The sequence below is a fragment of the Cimex lectularius genome, unplaced genomic scaffold (assembly GCF_000648675.2).
Source record: "Cimex lectularius strain Harlan isolate CLEC.00 unplaced genomic scaffold, Clec_2.1 scaffold291, whole genome shotgun sequence".
NCBI lineage: Eukaryota > Metazoa > Arthropoda > Insecta > Hemiptera > Cimicidae > Cimex > Cimex lectularius.
The window spans coordinates 293,569-317,904 of NW_019392878.1; the positions used below are offsets into that span (position 1 = coordinate 293,569).

The window sequence follows — 24,336 nt, forward strand, 5'->3', positions numbered from 1 at the left end:
GGGGATAATGGAGATTCCATTAGTAACCCCTTCATTTCATAAATTTTATAATAAGATAGGGCTATATTTAAGAGGTCCATTATATCATTCAGAATTCTCCGTAAAACTTTGTTTTATAAGTAAAGTTTTTACATTCTTTATTACATAGGAGATATTTGAGAATAAATTAGTAACATCAAATGAAACTAAAATACAGTTGTTAAGTATATTGATGTTCTTTCATTGTTTTGACAATTCTAAAGAATGATTAATACCGAATGTAAGTTTGCAATTGGTGTGAGTTTTAATTATTTTATCAATTGCAATCGCAAGTTTTTGGCATGGAGAATTATAAAAGGACCTACTAGTCTGATAAATTTGTTTTCCTTGTGAATTTTGACCACAACGTGTAGCATTGGTGGTTTCGGATACATTGGTATTAGTTTTTAACCGCATGTTGGTCATATGAGAATAAAAAGTCATTTTTTATGGCTATTTGAACTCTCGCTTCTCGTCTACCTCTAGTTCTAGTTTAAGGCTAGTTCCAGTCTAACTGTGAAAAGGGACTGTGTTTTTAAAAAGATAGTAAAGTAAGCCTGTAAGGGTTTTTGATAATAAATTCCACGAAAATTTCAAGTACTTTCGAACATGTTTATTCAACCATATATGAGCCATTTTGTTCCAATAAAGATATTGCCATCTTTAGTGATAATTTGAAATTCAATCTTCCCAGAACTTCTCAAGTTTTTGACCGACTTGATGTGTTTCTCGCAGTACTCAAGCGAAGGAAAGTTTTTGTAGGTTTAAAAGTTTCGCAGGGCCTGGATTAAATAGAAATCTGAAAGGGCAATGTCAGGCATGTACTGTAAGTGGGGTAACACATCATATCCAAGTTTCAACAATTTTTGGCTCGTCTGCAAAGTACGTGGGAGATGAATATATGTAAATGTATGTAGTTTATTAAAACGCAATTCGGCCTGGTGGTAATTTCGCTCCACTTTCCTTAACAGCAGAATCACTTCCACTTTTTCTTGAAATTTACGTGACATTCTACGATTTATACGATAAGTCAAAAAATGTAAAACTAAACTTTACTGTTTTTAAGAAAAGTGTTAACTACTGTGTATTAATGCATTTAATTGTTATTTATTATTGAAAAGCCTCAAATGTCAACAAATCAATTTTTGTTTATGTTTTGTTGGTCAAATATTAATTTCTTTAAGTTTGTGTTTGTGAACCACAATTTGTGACAGGCTGAATGTGCGTTCATAAACTACATCCAGAGCTTCCTGTGAATTAATGCTATTTGACAAAAAAAAATGTCAAATTTTTCTCTCTGATCCAGATCAAGTAATTTATTTTCATTTAACGTCATAAATACATTAGTGTTTGGTTGAAGAAAAACAGTGTTCGGAAACGTTTTATGCGAAACTAAATGTAAAAAGGAAAAACCGTTTGACTTGTCGAATCCACCATCAAAAAAAAAACCCTTTAGGAAATGTGCGGTGTATTCCATTCACTAGTTTTCGTGGTCCGCTTGACCAATTAATATCGTTCAAATTAATTAAGGTCACGAAAGCTCAAGTGGTAGAGTAGCGGCGTATCAAGACGAAGGTCGTGGGTTCGAATCCCGCTGGTGTCACTGACTTTTTTATCTCAACTAAAAACCTTAATTAATTTGATTGGTGAGTATCTTGAAATTTGAAACGGTTACCGTGTTATCCGGTTTTCCTGGAGAGTTATATAAAAAAATAGGCTGATGAGAAACTAGACAAAATTAAAAATTTAGGTATCCCGGGTTTTTTTTCACAAATATGATCCAATAAAAAGTTATAATGTGGCCAAAAGCCAAGTTTTTTGAAAGATTAGATTGTTTTAGTTACCCTACATATCTCATTTAAAAAATGATTATTTGGAGATCGTGAGATGCGGTCTGGTGTGACGTATGTTTTAGAAAAACATTTTCTTTATCGTGCCAACGTTTCGACCTTTAATGAGATCATCTTCAGGGCTCAAAGTGTTTGTTTTCCGTGTAGAAGTGTCATTCTTACCTGACGTGTTGAGAGTGTAGTTGTGTCGTATTTAAAAAAAATTGACTTGACTACCTATAGATAATATTTTTTCTTTACTTGCCTGTATCACATTAAAATTCATAAATTCACTGAACTTGATCAAACTTCAACGGTATTAAAACTATTGGAAAGCAGAATACCTACCTTGTTGTTGTACGTCAACAATTCTTAAGTTATTAATTTCATTTATAATTGATCAAATTAAAAATGAAAACAAAATTTATCATAAAGTTGCGCTATAAAGTTGGATCGGAAACCACTTTAATGTTTGATTAGTTTTTAATGTTCCTTTTTTTTTAAAGATATTGTCAATTCATTCGCACCTGAATCGTCATAAAGATTTTGTATGCTATAAGGAAAGAATAATGCTTCGAAATGTATTTTCAAATACAGTAGGTTTTTGTCCGTGCTGACTAAAAAAACCGATAAAACTATAAAGTTTTAGGTAGATTAATTAATCATGTACATTTCAACGTTGCAACCTTTTTGCTTATTTTTTAAGAAAAAAATTAAAACGAGAAAAATTTGAGAAAAAATATATTTTAGGTCGCCAAAACAGATACAAAATTTTTTACAAATAAAGTATTTCAATATTTACAATGTCATTATAAGTTTGATGTAATGGCTGAGGAACATTACATTACAATAGTGCATGTTATCGATTGAAAATCATATTTAATGATTTTTGGATTTAGTTTTTGGCCAATTTGTTGAAAGCGTTTATTCGATTTTGTTTTTTATATATCTAATTTCATTCAGAACAGTTATAATACAAAACAACAAAAAATATATATCGGACAAAAAATTCCAGAACTTAATAATTAATTGAAATATTTTTTTATGCTTTTTAAATTTCATATTTCAGATTGTTAAAGGGTCGATGAAACAAGCTAATTTTTAAAAAACGTTTTCGGCCTATTCTACTGAAAATGCTTTTCGGTTTTTTGGAAGTGTTTATATATCTATTATCAGTTGGAACATTCCTGCATAATATTTTCTTTTAAAAAGCCAAAAAAACTACTAATAAACTGAAAAGTAATAACTTCGAAATACACCAAAAAGTCAGAAAACCATTTTATCAAGAAAATGCATTTAAAAGTACCGACGTTTTTCCATCCAACGAGTTAAAAATAAACAACACATTTAACCGAAGTACATTTTAATCAACATCATGGCACTGGATAAGGATGGGTCTCTTTCTCTCGTTTGATGTAATCAATACGTTTACAGTTTATTTTGTCGGGAAATTTGTATTTTTTCGACAACGGCTCTTAGATACGAAAACAAAACGGACAACCGACAACCATCCAACTTTACGTAAAATTTCAGCGTGTGTCGTGCTTCTAGTTTAAACCTTTTTCCTCACAGTTTTTCACCGTGTTTCATCTGAAATTGAATAAAAACATCAAGAAACAATTGTAATGCATGACTATGTAAAATAAAAATAATGTCGTGTAAAATGTAAAATGAAGATAAATGTATCCAGTTAATAAAACATATTTTCCAGAACCAAAGATGAAAAGAATAATATTTTATATGGAATACTATTTTATATTGTTATTTTATATACTGTATTGACTTATTTACTAAGCATAAAAACTTAACTTGAAATCCTATCTATTGTATCAGAAAGAAAAAAATTGAATGTATCTTTTAAAACAAGAATTCAGCCTAACTAACCCCTTTTCTTAATATTTTTTCTAATCAAGGTTACAGGCGTTAGAAAAATTCCTTTAGTTATAAACTCATCAGTAAATTTGATCAGGTTAGATAAATAAATTATCATCGAAGTGATAAAAATATTATCTATAAAATTGTGACTTTATGAACTTGGTTCTTGCCATTATGTGGATTGTATGGCTTGAAAATTTAATAGCCTAGTCAATACATATCAAAGCTATCGGCTATAGCGATACTTTAAAATGAAATAAATCTGTTCAACACTGTAGAGACAGCCTATTAGTCCTACGGTAATTATAACTGCGCGGTTAGCTATTATTTCCCCTTTTATTACGTTCATCGAAACATAATGTCATTATAGCCCAAACTTTAACATATACGACGCTGGGGAGTTAAGTTTACGTTGGTGTTAGTTCGTTCAATAATCATCTCAATTATTATAATTATTTCTGTTAAATTTGAAGGCAATATCAGTTAATTATGATATACGTATAGAAGGCAAACAATTATATTGTAGGCTAAGAAATTGATCCACAACTCCTTCATCTTCAAACAAGTCACTCATAATACTTCTGAAATTGATCATGGATTCAATGGAAGTCGAGAATTAATGTTGAATTGTTTGAAACGGATCCGGGCTGTTTCAACAGGGCGAAGCATCTTTTGATCCAATGGGGAGGGGTTTTTGTTAACAATACCAAGGAACTTTTGAGTACTGGCAAAGAGCCCGAATGTAACTTTTGGGACGCGGAAGAGGTAGAAGTTCTCAAAGTAAATAAATCGCCCCCACTGATAAAACGCCGCGCCGAGCGACGCGTGTAAACGTTTCTCGTTTAAATTGTAATTTCGATTGCGAAAGCGGGCCAGACAGCTGGATACTACTAGTTACCAACAGACTCATTAAAGTTAGAATATTTTCCGCATATTATTATATTTTAAAAAAATACATGATACCGAGTGTACTTGAAGCAACATCTCTTTCAGAACACTGTTTTTTTTTTTTTTTTTTTTTACATTCCAGTATAAAAATTGGTCAAAACCCTAATTAAACCACGCGGTTATGCTATTTTAGAATGCATTGTTTGATGTCCTGGCCTGTATGAGTACATAATTCAATAATGTTTTGGGTTCTGCAAAGCCCTATTTTTTGCTCACTTTCTCTCTTTTCGCTCTCATGCTCTCTGGCCTCCTCTTTCTTTCGTTCTCCCTCTCACCTCTTTATCCTGGTACTATTTATATCTCTCTCAAGCGTGTTACACATGGTGTGTTACATAAGTTTTGAAAACAACTTAAATTCGGCTGCATAGATTTTAATCCACTCAATAATCAATATTAATTAGTCAATCCGAGAAAAATCCTTAACATACCTATTATTATATTATTTCACGCAATTAGTTTTTGCACAAAAATTGTTTGTTTTAAGATGAAATAGTTTATTTTATAAGTATATGTTTACGTTTTTACCCATTTACGTTTTTGTAGTCAATTGACTAAGTTACTTCTTTCAATCAATTAATTATTCTTTTTAAGGTCTTGGTTGAGATAAAAATGTCAGTGTCACGAGCGGGATTCGAACGCACGACCTTCGGCTAAATACGCTGCAATCGTGACTTCGATCCTCTGGGACACCAACTCTCCATCTCAACCCAGAACCGTTCGTATTTTCCTTCTTTTTGCATTTTCAAATGTCGTGTAAACGGATTGGATTCTCAGCGACTTATGAAGTGGCCATGGGAAGCTGTTTCGTGAAGTGATACTTCTTTTACTTTTTAAATATTAATCCATTTACGTTTTCATAGTCAATTGTCTGTTACTTCTTTCAATCAATTAATTATTCTTTCTAAGGTATTGGTTGAGATGAAAAAGTCAGTGTCACGAGCACAAATAATTAGTTATTTTATAAATTTAACGCTTCTATTTATCTTTTTTCTTCGTCATCAGTGTGTAGTTAATTTTTCTACCAAACGCGAGACACTATAATTTATTTTTATCTTAATGTTTAATCTGTTCTTTTTTTCTTTTATAATATTTCTTTTTCCCTTTTCCAATTTAATTGTATCACTTTATCATAATGGTCTAATTTTTGATCAAAAAATCTATTTTTGTCTATAAATGTACGTTGTATTTCAAAATATACCTACATTACCTTGAGTTAAGTATTTTTATGCTCTCAATTATATAGTTAGACTATATTATAGTTATCTCAATTTTACTTGTATTTGCATTATTATTATTATTATTATTATTATTATTATTATTATTATTTTTTTTTAATGGCTTTATGATCGATTCATAATATCTCTCACGCTAACCACTCGGCTACCGCGGTCCACTTATTTTTACTTACTTTTGCACTTTTTTAATATATGTCTGTATCTCTCATATTTTTATTTTTTCACTCATCTTCACTGCCCTACCTGTTTCTAAAACGAACGTAACACTAATGATTCTTTAACCTTAGTTATACACTAGTTCTTTGTTCACTCTACTAACTTTCGAATTTTACTATTTTAACTATCTTCACACCTTAACTACTATCGCGATCTTAAAATTCCAACTTTAGAATTTGCAAAGAATCCAAAAAAATAAGATGCTATGTAAAAATGCATTATTTAATGATTATTTGAAGATGGTGAGATGCGATCTGGTGTGATGTAGGTTTTAGAAAAACTTTTTCTTTATCGTGCCAATGTTTCGATCTTCATTGAGATCATCTTCAGAGCCTGGGATTTATAAACATTGTTTAAATTTTACAAATACATGTAGCATGTGAAAAAATGAATTTATACAATGCTAAAAATTTTATGTTCAATCAAAGTATTTGTACTCACTCAAAGTGTTTGTTTTCTGTGTAGATGTGTCGTTCTTGTCTGTCGTGTTGAGAATGCCAGTGAGATGCCTCAACACGACACACGAGAATGATTCATCGACACAGAAAACAAACACTGAGTGAGTACAAATACTTTGAATCTAAAATTTCTACACCAGACCAGACCTCATCTCACGATCTCCAAATAATCATTGACTAACGGTCACTAAACACCTCACTTTTTTAAATTTTTTTACGAGGGATCTATCAACCCTCGGTGTGCCGGTGTTTTTGAAAAAACAAACCGTTGTAAGTATGCCGGTCTTCCAGCGGCCCTGCATTCGAACCCGGGACTTTTACCTTACGCGCCGATGTGCGCCGTGTCAACGCCTAAACCGTTGCGGCCACTGATGCCTCTACTTACTTATTTAAATTTATAAACCCAATTTTTAAAACCATGTGATTTTTTAAAATACAAAGCACAAAAATATTGTAACGAAAATTCCTTACCGTCTTTGCTTCTTCTAGTTCATTATTTTCGGATACGCGGTGTCTGTACACGTATACAGCGGCATTATGAAGAATGGAGCAATTACAAATGTGGAATTGTTAAATTTTTTCACCATAGGTATCATTATTTTGATGTTGGGTGTTACGGAGGAAAGGTTTAAACTCGCTCGCACCGACGACATGAGCAATCCCATTTTGCTGGCCGACGATATCGTGCAGGTGAAAGTCGGCAGGACGATTTCCACCTCCACGTCGTAAGCGATTCGGAATCTGAACGTTACACCCCACAAGAAGATAATCAGTTTTAAATACATAATCGGGAAGTTAAAAGAGAAGGCAGCGCATAAACCAGACGACTTATCCAGGTACAGCAAAATCGTCAAGAACTCGGTGAGGGTGTAGAAGAAAGTAAAGTGCACGCCGAAGAGTGATGTTCCGCAATCCATTGTGCCTCAGCGGTTTGTGTTCGTGAAATGTGTCTTGCTTGCGTATCTTGTCGGGATATCATTAATAATAAATCTACTGGTTCTACATTATTGTGTCGTCTTTTTTATGTTTAGTATGTGAATGCAGCTTTAACTGCATTTTATTTGAAAAAATATGTTTGTTATAATCAATTTCAAACGTTTGAAGTCATTAATTTATTGAGCTTTAATTGAAGCAAATAACAATATGATTTCGATACATATGTTATATTATATTCTTTATTTAATGTATCAGAAACTTTGGACCGTCTTGGGGATGTGATTTCCTTTTCTAAAGAAAGTAAATCTCAACTCGTCAATATTGACCAAGACTTGCTTGGAATCAGTAACTAAATAAAAGAAATATCTATTTCCTGATGTAAACGACATTGTAAGAAAAGGTGGCGACTAAATCCAAAGGAATCTGCACGATAAATTGCATGTCGATGGTTATGTGAACGTTAAGATATTGCTAGTGGGGGAAGGCTTCAATGCAGACTAGGTGAAAGAGACGACAGTTAATGCCAATTATATCTGGTATAGAAACGGCTCTAAAATCTAGTGTTGGAGAAGAGTTGATGAAAATGTGCTTCGGGCGCAGACCATATCCATTCAGACAGCGAGGCAGTAAAGTCTACTACCCAATTGGCAGTACATCATCAATTTTCTATTCAATCAAGGCCAGGCACGGGTGACAACAACAAAATGACCCTTGTTGGCGGATCAGGGCATACTGGGCAGAAGGGCAGGGAGAAACGAAAAGGGAAATAGGATAAGAAAATTTCGATCAGGACACTTATCGACTCGGAACGATTCTGCGGATATTTCCAAAAAATTATCAACCTAACGAAAGAGTCGAAAGCAGCTTAACTAAAAGTACACTGCTGTATCTCCGAACCCATGCGTATGAAAAGTTCGTCAAAGGACTATCGCAGACTTTCTACACCTAAGACGTTTTGGGACTAGAATAATAGTAGAACAGTTCACTGGTTACTGGAGAATCCTGAGGCTGAAAAAAGCCTGTGACAGATTGAAAAAGCAGCGGAACGTGTCTTCTGTTGGTGTCTGAGATTCCTACATAGGAGGGGAAAAGCCCAAGTCTGAAGCAACACACAGGAACACTTAAAAAAGCAGCTTACCGATTGTAAGAAAAACCTTGAGCTTAACGAAAGCTAGATAATAAAGGCGGTCGTACGATAGGATAATCGCTGTACGCTACTTCGTAAAAAGGCTAACTCCTTTTAACCCTAACTTAGACAATAACCTTAAATGTAGAAAGTTTTTATTTTTCCTAACTGAAATCCATTTATTTTTATGCCATATATTTTAATTTAATTAATAAAATTTTATTTTTTAAATTAATTTCTAGATTTAAAATATTTTTACCATCAACTTCAATGAAAATTAAAAAAAAAGAAAATCTGAATCACCTTAAATTGTTCGACTTTTCTCAATGCTTGATTTTTGTCATTTCATCATCAGCAGTGGGCAACTGCATTTTTTCTTGTTTTAAACTTTGAAACACATTATTGTAACAGTTCAATTATTACACCACATAATATGCAACTTATATTTATTTTAGTTATACAAACATATATACAACATAAATTAATCATTATTTCAAAGGCGCAATTGTAAAACTGCTGTCGGTCAGGTCTTTAAGGTACGTTACAACTTAACACACTAGTCTGGAACTAGCTAAATTCCCTAAATAACTGAGTTTTACAATAGCCTAGACCAAAGTGGTGTCTCAGAGGCGTTAAGTTAAATAAAGAACTGCTAAAAAGAACGAAGTTACTAAATAACTCAATAAATAATGTGTGGTGATTACTGACCGTTTGTCGACGATTATCCAGAAATCGTGAGATGCGGTCTGCTGGGATGTAGGTTTCAGAAAAACATTTTCTTTATCGTGCCAACGTTTCGATCTTTATTGAGCCCTGCAGATGATTTGGCACGATAAAGAAAATGTTTTTCTGATACCTACATCACACCAGACTGCATCTCACGATTTCTGAATAATCATCAATAAATAATGGGTACGTATGCTCGCCCGGAATCATGCAAAAACAACACAATGACAAAAGCCTGTCCTACATAACAGAATGAAATTCAAACACTAATAGCTACAATGAGGAAGCGAGTAAATTACCAGTTAAAAAATGGAAGAATTTAAATATGACCAATGTCCACTATGTCTTGAAGAGAAATTGACAACAGAGCATACGCAATTGCCCTGCAATAGCTAGGAAAACGTACTGATGTACCGTACATTGGACAAAAATTATTGATCAATTAAGATCTCGGTCACATAACCTTGGAAGAGAATTCTGTAGTTGACAAAAGAAAATCGATAGCAGAGGTTAAACACAACAACCGAAAATTTAAGTGGAAAAGAAGAAAAGCCCTACTACTCCAAATGGAAGTAAAACACTCGTCTCCTAATTTTAAAAATGTGTATTTTGTTCATTGTTTGAAAATATAGTTCTAGCTTACCGGGAAAATCTTGCATGTGCCACCAAAACTCTTTAAGCTATAGGATCTGTTTTAATTCAGAGAATATTTATAAAGTAAAATTGCATTATATTAAAATCATATGTCCTATATACGATTAATATATTTGTTACCATAATTACTCTTAACCAGCTTGACTATATATCATGTAATCGTTAAAAATCGTTACATTTATGCCGAAGCGTACAGATTTATTCTGCAAAATTATACCTTAAAAACATCGATGCATATACATATACATATCTCAGGTTTCTCTTTATGCGCGGAATTAATTTTTAGTTTGTTGAATAAGAAATTGAATGAAAATAAATGTTCAAGTAAAATAATTGAAACATTAGATGAAAACAGTTAAAGTGAACAAAGATGATAAAAAGTTTTAAACTTCCTTCACGAAAGTGACTGATATTTTTAATTAAATTTCCCTTTACCGTTGGAAAATTGGATCTTGAATTGATCATAATAACTGGAATATTAACGGCCACGATATTAATTCTCGCTGTGAGGGACTGTTGAAAATTTTAATTGTGTGTAATCATTAGAGACTAATTGGTAGGAGTTTTTGAGGACGATTTTGGTCTACCTGATGTCTGCCATTATGACTACATTGAATTACAAATTTGTTTCCCCATCTCTAATTGAGATACATAAACAAAATTCGGTATCCTTTAAAACATTATTCAAACGAAAAGTGGAAGTTTTAATTTTGAATTTATCTTCCTTATGTTTCATAATAAATTTTTCAAGTTCACATTATGACCTGATATACAAAAGAAATAAATTATTAATTAAACAAATCACACTACTAAACAAATCTAACCCAAATAAAAAATTCATAGGGAGCGGTCGAACCGGTAATTTATTGTAAATTACAAAAGTCTCAAAGCTATGCAGATTTGAGCTTATACAAATCAGAAGTCACAAATACTAAAATGGATTACGTAAATAAAAAAGCGTTTTTCTTCGACAAAAAAAATACAGTAAACAGTTACAATATAAAAACATTCAGATATTTGAAATTTGCATATACAACTTCAATTAAACATAAGAATATAAAATTTAAAATTTTTAAATGTATTGAACAAATACCATTCTGAGTCTTTATATCCACTCTTCCTCATTTTCTCTACCTCTCTCTCTCTCTCTCTCTCTCTCTCTCTCTCTCTCTCTCGGCAACGATGGTGGATAGGAAGTTGGGACTTTTGTTTCTAAGCACTGAAACCTTACGTTTACTATAATTCCCTTGTTTTTTACATCCTTATACTCAATAGACTCGATCCTTCTCCTGAGAAGCACTTGGTCATTGACTATTGTTGAACGAATACCATTCCCTGGGTATTTTTACTCATATTGCAAAATCATTCTTAGATGACAAACGTTAAGTAGACCTGCCACTACGCTGTTGTGTTTGGCCTTCTCTAACTGTAGCAGTGAATTTCCCTGACTTGCTCCATCACTCTCTCTCACTCTCTCCCTCTCTCTCTCACACCGTTTCTCTCTCTCTCTCTCTCGCTCTCTCTCTCTTTCTCTCAATATATATATATTCTATATTCCTTTCTATTTCTCTTTCTTTATCTATCTGTCTATCTGCAATTAATTCGAAAAGAGGTTGTTAGTAACCTAAATTGCGAGATTTGTTAAGAGAAACACATAAATATTTTTTCTCTACATTATTTTTTAGCATTTTTCGGCGAGAGACAGAGAGAGAGAGAGAGAGAGAGAGAGAGAGAGAGAGAGAGAGAGAGAGAGAGAGAATGAGAGAGAGAAAAATCTTTTTATGTTTCCTACATTTTTGTGTTACAGTTTGACTACTAATTTTAATATTTCTCAAATTAGCAGATGTTGAGGGTATTATTTTAATTTGTATTTTAGTTTTTCTGACTATTATTGCAACTACCTTCCTAAATATTTCATCCTTTCTTTTTTAGTTCTCTTTGTACTCACTCTTCCTCTCTCTCCTCGGTTTCTCTCTCTCTTTCTGTCTCTCTCTTTCTCACAAAATGTGAATATTTTCCAAATTACCTGTACATATATTTGTTTTAATTTGTATTTTTAGTTTTCCTGCCTACTACTCCAAATACCATTCCAAATAGTTATTTCTTATTTATCTTTGTATTCTCTCTCTCTCTCTCTCTCTCTCTCTCTCTCTCTCTCTCTCTCTCTCTCTCTCTNGGGAAATTATTTTGATTAAAGAACATTGCTTTAAAGTAACTAGTTTCTTTTTTTTTGTTTAATACCAAAATCCTGCATTATTTTCCGGACAACCCAATATATAATTATTGTAAAAATAAATTCTTTGAATTTGTATAGTGATCATACCTTTTTAGAGTTCTAGTAACGGCAAACCGGGCGGATAAATGATTCAGATAAATGTCTAAAGTAGCAATTTAGGTAGTGGATGCTTTTCGACCATGCATTCCTTTACACTGTGTTCATTTCATAGCTATTCGTATCATGTGTACTGTTTTTTTCTTTACCAATGATTTGTATAAGCCCCAGATATTTTTGCTATGTATATCAATCGTAATTAACAAATAAATAATTTCACTAAACTTTTTTACAGTCCTTTTCTGACTTTATTGAATGTATATCAAGATTTAACGAAAATCTCCGTTTCATTAATTGTAGCCAGATTCAGCACCACCTGAGACACGTATAATATATTTATTTACAAATATTTTTATAACAATACGTTTTTAAATTTTAATGACAAATCACTTTTTAAACGAATTCTGAATAATTATTTTTGTATCAGCTTAATTTGCTTTGTAAAAGTGATGGTTTTTTTATTTTTGGCTTTGCAACGATTTATTCTGAAAACATTGAAATATTAAATGTTTATATCACACTTGTACTCATTTAGTTAATTAACGGTTTAAAATCCTAACAAAGTGGATATAATCATCCAAAGTTTGAAGAAAGAACTGAAGTCTTTCCAAGTCCTTTGGTCCCTGCAATTATATCTTTAATAAACTTTTAATTGAATTATAATATTTTTCGTAGTAACTAATAATGTAAGAAAAAATTAAATAGTTTTATACATTTTCATTAAAATGTTAAAGTAAAATATAGTTCCCATTTTTATTTTATGATAGGTCATCAATTATATTAAGTTATCTATTTTTATATATGAGAAATATGTAAAAAAATAGGCCAATACGAACACAAAGAAAAATCTCATTCGTAACCTTGTGAAATATTAAAACATTTTCAAAGTCCTGATAAAAAGGGTGATATTTTCTTAGAAACCTTGACGAAGGGACTTATATAACTTATAACAGTTTTTTTTTGTCAAAGTGTTTATACAAAATCGTCAATTTAATATAAAAATTGAAATGTTCTCTTCGTTTTTCAGCTTGCTAATCTGACTGTTTATTTGTTCAGGTTCCAAGAACTGTCATCTTGATAAGAAGATTGGTACGTTTGTGAATTTTTTCTTAATATAATAAAGAAACAGTGAATTTAAAAAAATATACAGCATAAAAATAAATGCAACTGTAGAATAGTTAGTAATCATGGCACACGGTTTTGTAAACATGGTAACTGTCCTAATTGTTATTATCGTTTTTGTTGGTGGAAAGGTTGGTTTTTGCTTGTTTCAACGCCGTCCTTCAATGCTGGTACATGATAATTCTTCCCAATTTACTCAAATAGATTTATCAAATTAAAGATAAGATAAATCATGGAAAGGCGAGATATAACGTTTGTATTGAAAAAAAGTTTGTTACATTTCTAATACGAAAACTTAAATAATTTATGTATCTAGGCTGTCTTAAATCTGAGTTTCCTATATACGTTGAGGATCAAAAGAAATTAGACCTGGTTTTTGCACGAAAAAATGGACAACTTTGAAAATAGACCTATTTTCACCCTTTTAAATCATAGACCTTAAGTCTTGAGAATAAACATTTCAAAACCGAAAATAAGTTTTTTTCAATTACTTAATCTTTGTGTAAGGTATTGGTTGAGATAAAAAAGTCAGTGTCACGAGCGGGATTCGAACCGACGACCTTCGGTTGAGATGGGAAGTTAGTGTCCGAGTGGATCGAAATCACGATAGCTCAAGTGATAGAGCAGTCATATTTAGCCGAGGGCCGTGGGTTCGAATCCCGCCCGTGACACTGACTTTTGAATCTCAACCTGTAGCTTACATAAAGATTAATTAATTGAAAAATGTTATTCGGTCAATCGAACCACGAACTCTAATGAATTTAACCAAAAATAAGCTTTCAATTGGTCACCTTTTAATTTGCCGGATTTCTCAACCGGTTTTGAGTTATCGCCATTTTCGGGCAAAAAAAAGTGGTTTTTTATGTGCTTATGGAAAAAACCGATAACTCGTGGGCACCAGGTCGTTTTTTTGTTGGGCTGTGATTTGTAAGAAAGTTCGTAAAATTGCTGACACTTTTGCTAAGTACAATAAATTTTCTTACTTAATGTATTATATTAAGTAATAATAAAATCGGATTTGCTAACAAAATATTTGATTTAATTTAAGGTCAAAAAACTATATTTGTCGGTGGGGGGACGAAAAAAACATTTGATTAAACACCGTCGAGTTGGTTTCATAATGAAAAATGTAATTCGCTACAGTACTCAATGGATAAATTTCGACGAAATAAAACAACGACGGCATATTGTAAAGAACGGCTTTTTCGAACAATTGCTTGGTAAAAAGTTTTCAAGACAAAAGAAAATTACAAAAGAAAACGTTTCTGATGTTTTTATCCGGAGAAGAATACAATGTGATTTAGTGGATTTGCGTGTTTTTATATAAACCAGGGAAAAGCGTAGGCTGATCGCAGGCCTCACTTAATTTCGAATTGATTGATGACTCCCGGTCTTTCGGGCGTTAAAAATTCAGCATAACAGCTCATAAAGCATTGCGCTTGTAATTGGTGTAACATTTCTATCAGCATTAATTAGAAATTAACAACGTTTTTAGACCTAAATAACCGTAATTTATGTACAGTTTTGAAAAATTATGCGAGAAATAAGTTAAAAAAAAAAATTGGTAATGGAAACATATTATACTTATATTTTAAATAAACACTGTTAGGGAAAAAGCAAAATAATAGCCAAATAAATTCAAACACCAGATAATATTATCATATTATCTCAAGGACCTAAAGAATCAGTTAAAACTTATTCCAACTACAGTCGATTCGTTTAAATTGTACTAAAAAATTGTATGAATGTATAAAATTTTGTGGAAAGATAAATGACAGTTACAATTTAGAATGAACAAACTTAAAAATCTGTTAGAACAAAACATCAGCTATTAAAAATATATAAAAAAATAAATAAAAATATTGACACGCAGGTTTGAAAAGAAACATCGACCAGCTTCTAAAAGCTATTTGAAATCAATGATTGAACGATAAGAAGAAGAATGATAATGATAGAATGTGATAATTATTATTCAATTAATTAATAATTTTATGAAAGGTATTGGTCGACATGAAAAAGTCAGTGTCACGAGCGGGATTCGAACCCACGATCTTAGGCTAAATATGCCGTTGCTCTACCACGTGATCCTTTTTCCCATTTTTCAAATGCAGTGTAATCTATTTGATTCTCGGCGACAAATGAAATGGCCACGGAGAGCTTTCGTGAAGATATACTTAAGTTTAATTATTAAATCCATTACAGTTCGTGGTCCGATTGACCAATTAACATTTTTAAATTATTTTTTTTTATGAAAGGTATTGTTCGAGATAAAAAAGTCAGTTCGAAATTCGAAGTCAGCATTCGAACCCACGATCTTCAGCTAAATACGCTGCTCCTCTACCACTTGTGCTATCGTACCTTCGATCCGCTTATTATTGTAGTTACGATAGCTCAATTGGTAAAGCAGCGGCGTATTTAGCCGAAGATCGTGGGTTCGAACCCCGCTCGAAACACTTTTTATATTTAATTTTTATCTCGACCAATACCTCTCATAAAAATATTAATTAATTGAAAAATGTTAATTGGTCAATGGGATCACGAACTGTTATGGATTTAATAATTATTATTTCACGTCGCATAATAATTATATTAATTTAAACCATGTATGTAGGCCCATTCGTTTATTACTAATTAAAACAATTTTAATTTTAGCCCCCTACAGGGAGCGAGTAGGCATGAACCCTGACATAAAAACGGTACTCGGGCGAGCAAGTCAAATGTTGGATCCCCTATTCCGCTTTCTAAGAGAAACGGGGGTGTTTCCTCACTTGTAAATAGTGTATAAAACGTGAATATCTGTGTAAATAAGTGTATCTGTGTTGTGTTTTATTATTGTGTCGTGTATTTATTTATAAGTAATTTATTTATTTATTTGTTTGTTGTAAGTGAGTGATCTTTTAGACTGTAGGGCCGATGGCGGAATATTGAGTACCCCATCGGCCACAACAGTGCAGTGAGAGGGGGCTGAAATGACTTTATTGTTGGAAGCAAAATTAGAAAGAACCACTGACTACGTTTTACCCAAACAGTTTTTGAAAATGTCTGGAACTATTATTGTATAAGGAAGACTTTGCTTACTTTATGGTGATAGTTATTCAGTTTTAGTATTTATAAACCAAAAAAATTTGCTACACCAGAGACAAAATAAAATTTATAAGGCGTTAGGTAAATCTTCCGCCTACGAGGTGCAATAAAGGTCTGTGATCTTGCTCGTAAAAGTTCTTAATGGGATTGGGCACCTGTGCAATAGGCTGAAATGCAATTAAAATGCAATTTTGTAAAATACTGCTTTTAGCAGAAGAATTAGGTCTGAACGTTTAGGTGAGCAATGAAGGGATTAGGATATGATGAAAATAGGGACGGTGTCATTAGCAAATTTGAGAATGAGAGTAGTGTCAGAATGGTAAGTGAAATCAGCCCTAATGTTACAACATCTTACAAGTACCTAATGAAGTGTGATAATTAAATTTGGTTTTCAAAAACAATAGAGTTTATGGTATTTTTGTAGCACACTATGAATTTCTTGATGTATGAAGTGTTATTAAGAAATGACAAATTATGTGTAAATCTACATCCTACTGAATGACACAAATTCATGTTTTAATATTCTTTAATTATAGCTAGAGAATTTTTCGGCCAAATTTAAGTTTCATTCTCCTTCGTTAAACGATTTCAAACCCAACATAACATACAATAACCAACATGTTCATGAACTAGAATTTTATTTTCCAAGGCTTAGCTTGTCGTGCACAATTAATTAATTGGATAATGTTTTGGAAGTAGAGGCCGTAAGAGACGGACCGGCATAAAAGGAAGTTTGTTTTATAATTGCAGCTTGGCCTCTCACATGTTCAGGATACAAATTCTCCTTCGATTCGCTCCGCGCGATTTGGTGAACTCATTTATTTTGGGATGGTAGCTTCGCGATACCGTGTGAACCGTGGGCGGTGAATACCCATAATCCATACTTGTTGTTCTGTACATCGGATGTCGCTTTGGCAGTTGACATCCATAGTGCTTAAAGACATCTGTAAAAAACAAATCTTCCGTTTTACTGAAACGAAATTTAAACCAACGTAATCTATTGTAAACTTACAATATACAAAAATTTTGCACATTAAAACATAAAGGTTATAATTTTTATACACGGAGTAACCCAAAAAAGTGTGGTACATTTATCGTTTAAATCATGTTAAACATCAGCCCAAGCGATTCGAAGAATACCAACTAAACCTACCCTACTATTAAAATAAATTAAGTCACATATTACAAATGTACTGAACACGTGAAATCATATTTCTCGTCAGTCTCAGACTCTAAATATTAGGTTTAAAGCCAAATTACGAGCTAAAATCCTAATCAAAGTTTAACAATGAAAACCGGGTGAAAACTGGTATCAACGACTAGAGAAACAAACTTGTAATTAAATCTATTTACCACGTAAATTAGTTTAGGAAAGGTTTTTGAAAAGCCCTGGCAAGCACGAATTAGTTAATAGATAAACATAACCTTCTTTAAAAAAATTGAACCATTAATTAATAAATAGTTAAATACAATGTTTATCGATTTTATGATGTAAATAAATAGAACAGCAATGTTTCTCATCAAAATTATCTGTAATTATTTTAAAATAAACTAAAACTAAACGCTTCCTCTAACAAACAACAAAATATTTTATATATCAACATACTGCCTAAATAAATTATCTTTTATAACGATGCCTATTTGAAAACTAAATTTTCTTATTAAAATATCATATATTTTCTATTGCAAGCATCGAAACATCGCCAGTTTTCAAGTAGATTCTTATTTTATAACGAAAGTATAAGAAAATAAAAAAATTTAGCCATTTTTTCGTAAGTATAACAATTAACAAATTAATATTGTGTATTGTACGGATAAACCTATTATTTTCTTCTGCGTTCAAAATTTCTACGGGATGGGTTTTAACGCGTCGTCACGACTATAAATCATATTTTCTGAAGTACATAATGTCGTTCCATTTCATGGCTCAAGCATTACGCTAACCCATGACTGGCAGGTCATGAATTACCGTTGCACTTCGCCCCCTGAAATGAATAAAACTAAATAAAAATGAAACGCTCTTTCTTTCTCGCTTTGTTTCTCATTCTCTCTCTCTCGCCCTCTCTCTTTTTCTCTCTCTGTCTCTTGTTTTATCATTAACTTTCTCTCACTGTATCTCTCTATGTCTGTATCTTTATGTTTTCTCTTTCTTTTTTGTTCTCTCTCTCTCTCTCTCCTATCTTTCTTTGCCTGTTCCTTTTTCTCTCACTGACTCTCTTCCTTTTTAACTCTCTCTCTCTCCTCTCTCTGTATCTCCCTTTTTGTATCTTTCTGTTTCTGCCTTTCTTTTTTTGCTCTCTCTCTCTCTCTCTCTCTCTCTCTCTCTCTCTCTCTCCTCTCTTCCAGTGCATCTCTTTTTCTCTCTGCCCCTTGTTTTATCACTCACTTATTTGTTATCACTGTTATTTCTCTCACTTTATCTCTCTCTCTCTCTATCTATCTATCTATCTATCTATCTATCTTTATGTTTTCCCTTTTTTTTTGTTGTCTTTCTCTCTCTCCTATCTCTCTCTCTTACTCTCTGCCCCTCTCTTTTTCTCTCTCGGCCTCTTTTCCTTTTTCACTCTCCCTCTCTCTCTCTCTCTCTCTCTCTCTCTCTCTCTCTCTCTCTCTCTCCTCTCCCTGTATCTCCGTTTTTGTAACTTTCTGTTTCTCCCTTTTTTGCTCTCCTCTCTCTCTCTCTCTCTCTCTCTCTCTCTCTCCCTCTCCCTCTCTCTCTCTCTCTTTCTCTCGTTCTTTCTCTCAGTGTGTCTCCCTCTTTCTTTCTCTCTTTTTATTTTTTCACTCACCTTCAGTCTTTCTTCATTCCCCTTTCTCTCTCGCTCTTCCCTCACTCCCTCTCTCTCTCTCTCTCTCCATCCTTCTCTCACTTTCCCGTCAACTGTAAAAGAGCACGTTCGCGACCACAATCTGTGAGATTTTTTATTAAAGCGTCACTTATTCACTCATTCTTTATGCCTCTCTCTGTCCCTAACTTTCCCTCTCACACTCAATCTCCTCATATCTTTCTAACCAGCTGGTAAGTCATTTTCCTTTATAATAAACTATTTTTCTTTTTTCGGTTTTCTGCTGATTTGAATCTAATACACTCATTTCAAACTCCACCAATAAAAATTGTAATAATTCTAAAAATCTGCTTCCTCAAAACCATTATTTAATATACAGTAATTTAATATTAATATTTCATTTTTGCTATTTTTGGCGTAAAGCCATTTTCTTTTTAAATCAGTCAAGCAGAAAGTAAAAGCGCTGATGTTTAATAAAAGTGACTAGCTTCTTTCAAATTTGTACTCTTTGTAAAAGTTAGATTAAGAATATAAGTGACTATAGGTTAGAAAAAGAAACAATTTGCAAATAAGTTTTTCTTAATTATGTTTTTCTTAAGCTTGCACAACAGCGAAATAAAACAAAAATTATTATTATACGAAAATTTCTACATTTTCGATATATTTAATTTCTTGACTATTATTCTGGGCCAAGTAGATTAGATTGATCCGTCCGAAAACGTTCCGACCTTCCTATCAATATCTCAAGCGGAATCTGCACTCATCCGAAAATATTACTTTGCCCCTTGAATCCATTCGTATGGAGGTTCGTGAAACCAACTGTATATTTACCAAGATTTTTAAGTTTTCGCTAGAATTTGTTCGTGTTTCCGTGTATCATCCAACTTGGAGTAAAAAAGGGAAAATAATAAAGAATTTTTCTTTTTTTTTAACTTTTTTATTGATTCCAAAAACGCTGTTTGAAAACGTCAAAGCTAAATACATTACTTTTAGGGAAAAATCGACATTATTCGACTTAGACTTCGATGGAAACATCTGATTAATTACTAACTTAGTTATCAGAGAGCTAAAGTTTATAATCCCAAAACTCTATCCCCATTAAACCAGGGCTTAGCAAAAAGGTAGATTTATTCTAACATTTGTATGTTAAATATTTAGATAAAACTTAAGTTTAGACTAAAGTAATGAAGCTCTTATAAAATTTGTCCCATAAAATATAATTTTTAACTGTCTTGATTGTTTGATTTATCAGCTTAATTATATTTAAAAGTTGATTTCTGGCCAATGAATTAATTGTGATATTTTTATTAGTGCAAAAATATGTTTTTCAATAAAATTACATAAAATATACAGATTATTTAATTTGTACACAAAATTTAAGGTTGTTTTGATATTGTAACTAACTCTACTTTCCAACGATTAATGGTTAATTTCAGTAGCAATGAGATAGTTTTATTACTATGTAATTAAAACTAGATTTTACTCAACTTTTTTTTAAATTATTCGGTGGAGGGGCTATAAAAAAATTTAACTCCCTTCATCCTTGCATAATCCGTAACGCCCTTAAACATCCCCCAATTTCATCAACCTCTAATGATTTTCTCCAAACTGCAGCCATTTCCCTAAGTATCTATCCGATTTCTTTTAGTCTTATTAGTTTTTTCTCGACGGTTCGCAACAGCAGAGGTTATATCAACCTTCGGGGTCCTGGCATTTTGAAAAAAAAGAAGCCATTTGTAAGTGTCTCGGGTTCGAATGCAGGGCGTCTGTATTCGAACCCGGGACCTTTACCTTACAGTGATGAGCGCCGTGTCAACGCCTAAACTGTTGCGGCCACCGACGCCCCCGCTTATTAGTATCTGTATACTGTACTCGAAACAAACAATATTCCTCAAACAAATTTGTACGTTTTTATCCATTCCGTTGGTCCTTCGTTCCAATCTGGTGGTGACCAAACGAGAAACCACAGCATATCATATCTCTCCTGCAAATTCAATTGTCACCCTGGACATTCATCTGGACTGATGAAACTGAGGAACAAGACAAAATATTTCCTTTTCCACTGTCCATTCCAGAAAACCAATTTCATCAAATGACCCCAAGTCATAAATCATCCACTACTAAAGAAAATCTTGGTTTGGATATTATGAATCCAGAGCGGCTGCGAATGTGTATAATACTTTCTCCGTAACACCCGTATTTTACAATAAGAAATTGAAATCCAGTTTACTGGTTGTGTATAATACATCTAATACATACATTAGAAAATAAATTAAGTCAAAAATGTACGCCAATTTGTTGACAAAACTGATAAAAAGACGTATTACATATGTTATATCTTAAACCTGTTGAATATCGTTCATTGTGCCTCAGTTGTTTGTAGTTTTTTTATTACTACAGCTTAATAAATATATTTTCTGGCTATATAATTTGATTTAGTGATGGTTTGTGCAATAGTTAGAAAGATTATGAGATGAGAGATACATGTATCACATTTCAATTGATTTTAAAGTGACAATGTTATGATTTAGATTTCGTGATTAGGCCTAGAGTAAAAAAAAGAGAATAGGGAAAAGACAGTCGAGTCAGAGAGGTGAACAAGATTCCATGTAGATGAGAGACAAGAGAAATATGCGTCCTCAAAAGTGTTGTATTTCCTAAAATAGAGTGCTTCGGTCCACTGCCGATTGACTGGAAATAGTGAGTACATATCCACCCTTGTTCTAAATGGTCTGGCAAACGCTTTGTAGGCAATTACTGTTTATTTAAATTTATAAAAAAGTTTTAATTGTTTGTTTAAAATGTAAAAGGAAATTTATTGGTTTTAATTATTATTTTCTTGTGTGTTTAATAAATTGTTTTTAAACTTTAATTAAATTTTATTATAAAAAGGCACCTGATCGGCTGTATTCAGGTTTGATCAAGACCTCTGGGGTTCTGTTTCTCATAAAAAGGATTCAGAGTTGGGCCCGTCTTGTTGAATCGAGAACAGATCGCGACACATGTTTTGATCAATTAGCTGTCCCTTAACCAAAAACAAAAATAGCACCATATTTCAAAAGATAAACGCATATAACTTCAAATAATAAAGGTTTATGAGTAAAACAGAAAATTGTGAATATATTTCACCAAGATACAAAGATATATCCTCTTACACTAATCTGTTCCTCAAGACTACACAGCACACTGCAGGATTCTTTAAAATTATTCATGTTTATTAAATGGATTGTAGCTGGAATCATTGAAATTTATTGAAAAAACAACAATGTTAAGATTTATTATCTTCTCGAGGGTTAAAAGGGACAAATTGCCCTATTTGTTGTTCAGATTTTGAAAATTAATTGAATCATAAATCCTAACGATCCTAGGTCTCTTCGACAAGCATTTGAATCAACTTGGGAAAGCAGGGGAAGGATGTTTATTGTGGTGACGGAGAGGAAATAGCGTTTTGTGCTCAATCAGAGCTCTGGAACATCCGTGTACACGTGTACAATAGATCACATATTCATGGTGACAAAAGGAGTAATTTACTCAAACGTCCTCAAAACAATATTTTACAGTAATTTTAAACATTTTACAGATTCACACTCCTAACATGGAAACGCTTTTAACGTGATTAAAATTTAGTTTAGGATGTAACTTACGCGGATATTCAAATCTTGGAGGTAGTCCGCATGTTCTGTAATACGAAGATGTGGCATGGCAATCATCATACAGATTTTCGTCGGTATTTGTCATTTTCGGAAAATTAAATTTGAAGAAGAAGCCGAAAGAAATATTTTTTTGTTGTTTTGTTTTTCGGCGATACCCTTTTCTGACTTCTATTCTATCAGTTGTACCATATGATAAAACATTTCGTCGGTTATATTACAATAAACAGACGTCTGTGCTGAGTTTATGAATAAATTTGAATTTGTCGTACTACAGTTGAACAAAACATCGTGGAATTGTTAAATCACGGGGAATAATGTATTTTGCAAGAGTCGTCCATTGTCTTCCTGACCGGTTATTTACCCACAAATTAACAACCTGGGATTTATTTCCATGCTAAAAGCTGACGTTTAAAACTTCAAGAATTCTAAATGCCATTGTTGACGCAAATTCATAAACACAATTAAATCGCATTTTTTCTAACCTTCGATTTCCATTAAAAAAGACTATTGTGTAAAGGTTTCTTTCAAGTTAATACATAAAAGTACAATAAATAATTTCTATTTTAACGCAAAGTTTGTGCTTACTTTTCTTTTACAGATTTTTTAAATTTCCCCATTAAGATCTTTCAATTAATTAATCTTTATTTAAGGTATTGGTTGAGATAAGAAAGTCATCGTTACGAACGAGATTCGAACCCACGACCTTCTGCTAAATACGCCGCTGCTCTACAACTTGAGCTATCGTGATTATTTAGCCGAAGGTCGTGGGTTCGAATCCCGCTCGTGACGATGACTTTCTTATCTCAACCAATACCTTACATAAAGATTAATTAATTGAAAGATGTTATTTGGTCAATTGTACCACTAAATCTAATGAATTCCCTATTAACATTAGACTGTAATAATCTAAATTTCAGTTTTGGTAACCAGGCAGCAATTGTATTTCGATAATAATAATGATTCCGTGCAAATCTTCCCAAACTTTGTAACGGCAATAACAGCTGGTCGATGTTGACAAAGACGGAGAAGGGATAGCATGACATGTTTTTATGGATGCTCTGATATGGCCCTTTTACTGACTTTTACCCTCGAGGATGAACAGATCGCGATATATGAATAGTTTTTCATATAAGCGCGATTACCTGACACGTTGAGCAGTCACGATATTAAAAGATAAAGACTTTTATTGATCGTTGTATGTTAACATGATAGATACAAATATATATGGCGGGTTAGGTAAAGAAAAATTCACAATACGCGCAAAAAAATGGCCAAATTTGGAAATGTATTTTTTCTCAGTTTTTTATGTCTCAGACGGGCGCTGCGTTTCATGTTTTA

The 24,336-nt window shown here is 32.6% G+C and overlaps 1 protein-coding gene and 2 long non-coding RNA genes across 5 annotated transcripts in view; 1 reads left to right on the top strand and 2 right to left on the bottom strand.

Moving 5' to 3' along the window:
- The window catches only part of LOC106670135 (ly6/PLAUR domain-containing protein 6B-like), a 255,955-nt gene that overhangs the window by 59,200 nt on the left and 172,419 nt on the right, over positions 1-24,336 (top strand). For 2 of the 3 annotated variants that reach the window (XM_014400213.2, XM_024228997.1), the window contains exon 3: positions 13,410-13,442. The exons of the other annotated variant lie outside the window; for it this stretch is intronic. The gene's annotated coding sequence lies outside the window, so the exon portion shown is untranslated. The remainder of the gene's footprint in view (positions 1-13,409; positions 13,443-24,336) is intronic. 3 annotated transcript variants of the gene reach the window in all.
- LOC106670137 lies at positions 3,194-7,714 on the bottom strand. The gene is made up of 2 exons (XR_001341037.1): positions 7,051-7,714; positions 3,194-3,437 (listed from the first exon to the last, which is right to left on the bottom strand). It is a non-coding gene; the product is annotated as an uncharacterized LOC106670137 (long non-coding RNA).
- Positions 17,181-23,396, bottom strand: LOC106670136. The gene is made up of 2 exons (XR_001341035.2): positions 22,990-23,396; positions 17,181-17,503 (listed from the first exon to the last, which is right to left on the bottom strand). It is a non-coding gene; the product is annotated as an uncharacterized LOC106670136 (long non-coding RNA).